This window comes from Megalops cyprinoides, chromosome 6 (assembly GCF_013368585.1).
Source record: "Megalops cyprinoides isolate fMegCyp1 chromosome 6, fMegCyp1.pri, whole genome shotgun sequence".
Taxonomy (NCBI): domain Eukaryota; kingdom Metazoa; phylum Chordata; class Actinopteri; order Elopiformes; family Megalopidae; genus Megalops; species Megalops cyprinoides.
Genome location: NC_050588.1, coordinates 1,780,812 through 1,783,992, shown reverse-complemented (window position 1 = coordinate 1,783,992; position 3,181 = coordinate 1,780,812). Strand labels below are relative to the sequence as shown.

General features: G+C 40.2%; 1 non-coding gene across 1 annotated transcript; it reads left to right on the top strand.

The window, feature by feature from the left end:
• Positions 1 to 409: 409 nt before the first annotated feature.
• LOC118780009 lies at positions 410 to 570 on the top strand. Its single transcript, XR_005005049.1, has one exon. It is a non-coding gene; the product is annotated as a U1 spliceosomal RNA (small nuclear RNA).
• The last annotated feature ends 2,611 nt before the right edge of the window (positions 571 to 3,181 follow it).

The following is a 3,181-nucleotide window of genomic DNA, read 5'->3' as shown; positions in this document are numbered from 1 at the left end:
CACAGTGAACATTTCATATAATTGCACAGGACCAGTTAAGGCCTATAGTCCTATATTCCTCCTGATTACGGTGTCAATATACAGTACCAATCAAAAGTTTGGACACTTTTCTTTCTTTATTTTTACTATTTTCCACATTTTAGAGTAATAAGTGTAAAGACATCAAAACTATGAATTAACACAAATGGAATTATGTAGTGACTGAAAAAGTGTGAAAAACAAATCAAAACTGTGTTATATTTTTAGATTCTTCAAAATCTTTCTTCAAAAGAAGTACATATATAGGCATCAACTTCACAATTTATGTTTATCTAAGAAACAAATCAGAAGTCTTTAGATCAAAATGTCTTTCAAATGCATATCTTAATCAGGTCTGCCCAAAGTTTTGACTGGTCCTGTATTTCATATGATACTTACCTGGCAGGGGAAACACCATGATCAAGAAGGTGGTTCACCCAGGGTGAGGCTCAGTCATTGCACTCTGGCTGTGTTGACCCCTGCAAATTTCCCAAATGTGGGAATCTTGACTGCATTTCTGGTAGTGGGGGACTGCATTCTCGCTCGCCCCTGATTTTTTTCTGAATAAAAAAAAAAATCTTTGTAGGGGCAACGTACTTGGCAATAAACTAAATTCTGATTCTGATTGCAAGGGATAGCTATAGAATTATGTTGTGTGGTGAATCATGGTAGTAAAAGCAAATGCATGTTTTTTTTTTTTGACTGGCCACCAGCAGTGTTGAGGTTCATGTCTTGTGCAGAAATACACCTTCAAAGATGGTCAGGGAGGGAGGCTGGTGTCTTTGTGTCTGCATTTTCCCGGTTATATTCCCTCTCTTACGTTTACTTTGGAAGTGGAATAATGAGGAGGAAAAGAAGGAAGACAGAGATAGTTAAGATAATGATAATAGTAAAAGCACTTAGAATCGATAGATCGCAAATGTCAGTGAACATTCCAGATGTTTGGGAGTTTTTGTAATACGTTCATTATTTACCTAAATCTACCTGCTGCCTCATACACAAGAAGAAGATGATTTAGCTTGAGTCTATCATACTGTTTTCATTAGCTATTTTAAAACCTGGTGTTAAACTCCTACTTTTCTATATTTTGGTTCTCAGCTGGCTTGTTTTTCCTCTTTGGTCAGCACTAAAGAATGTCTACTGACATTGGCAAAAAGGCCACAGCCAGCTTGTATTGTTTAATAACAGCATTTCAGACCATGGTAGAACAATCAATTAGAACTGAAAAAAATGTGCTGGCCCGTTGTGATGGAAAGGAGCAATGTAAAACAAATCTGCAAACCTGAAGGATTTCCCCTGCTGTGTACCTCCCTCTCCCACAGTGACACACTGGGGAGAGCCTGGCTCCACGGTACCTGGATTTATGTAGAGCAACAGGAATCAGCAGGTGTTGGAAACCCAAAACTCCGAGGCCTGGCAGTGAGCAGGGGTCCAGCGGGGGAGTAAGGAGACCCAGCGGTCCTGCTGTCATTTCCTGCCACACTCCCGGCATCTACACCCATTGCCTCACAACCACACCAATAGGAAACAGATGGTCCCTCTAATGGCGACTGCCATGCCTGTCGCCAAAGTAACACATCTGACACATATTTCCACATAGTTGAGAGGGAAGTTTTCTTTGAAAGTCAGTCATTAGGAGCTGTTGCTGTTAAATGTAATGCTTTTGCTTTAGGAAAAAAAATGTGATAATAACACAACACACTACATTTTTTGTCCCCCATCTTTTTACATTTGTAAAGTGATATAGGCTAATACCAACATTGTTTTTTGTGTTCCTTCTTATTACCAAGAGCATTTCCTTCTGAAGATACATTTCAGTTTCTGCACTACATGATGAAGGATATTTGCTTGTTTTCCTTGCCTTTAGAATGCTTAAACTTGACGGTCATTTTTTTGAGGTCGGACCAAAGGGCAGAGTCTAACTGTCAGCGTTATTATTATCTCGTTAAGGTCTTTCAACTGTAGATACCTGATGCTAGCTCTGTGTGCTCTTATAAACTCCCATGGAATGCAGTATAACTGTTTGCCTGGTGATGATTTCCCTTTGTTCTTCATGAACAGAGTTATGACTGATAAGATGGGGTGTCACAGATGAACCCAAGGCAGTTTGCTGTCCCTAAATCGCCAGTTTTAGAGTTCATATTTTATCTCGCCCCCACACCCAACACACCCACACACACACACACACACACTGCCTCCATCCACAGCTCTGGAGCCATCTAAAAAGAAGCAGGTGACATTCGATCCTGTTTAGGATCTCGATCTTTACTTTGTTCTGTAAAGACTAGTGGAACTTATGAACCACGTGGAAATGACCCATACATCTTGCATAATGAATGAGGCACGTCCAGTAGCCTACACAGACTGTCATGTCAGGAGACATTCTGGCATGGAGGTGTAAGTATAGGGGGTAATGTGGTTACACTGACAATCAACAAGCGTACATTTTTATTTGGAATGACTACTGGCTGTGGTTGGGGGGCGAGGTTAGGAGAGTTATGGAAATGTGTGTGTGTGTGTGTGTCTGTGTCTGTGTTTTGGAGAGAAAGAGGGAGAGAGAGAGAGACATCAGAGAGACCATCTGTTCTGTATGCAGCGTAAATTCCCTTACATTTCCGGAATTCCTGGTCCAGAGATATTGTGCCGATGGTGAACTAGCTGCAGTACATAGGCAAATGCCGTCCTTCACTTTCCCACAAATAACAGAGATTCTACAGTGCAGCACTAACACAATCAGCCCGAGAGCAAGACTTCACATCACAAGGTTTATGTGTCTGGCTGAAGTCAGGAATGTACAGATTCAGATACAAATTTGTTTGTTTCTTTCTTTCATTCCTTATTCTTGCCTTTCCAATTTACCCAACAGACTGTACAGTTACTAAATTGGTACATTCAACACAGTGCTATTTGACAAAGCACTGGTTACAAATGTTTAACACCTGCCAAGTCCCAAATTTGTCAGAATGTCATGTTTTTGAAGGTGATCCATGAAGGTAGCCATGAAGTACTGTAGGTAGAGAGACAGGAGAAAGAAAAAAAAACCACAAACACAAAATAAGAAGTGAATGGCTTATTTTTTCTTCTCTTCCACTGTGACAGTAAATATTCATATTTCACACTGTCTCATATGTCTTTTCCTAAAAAAATAACGAATTGTGTTTAA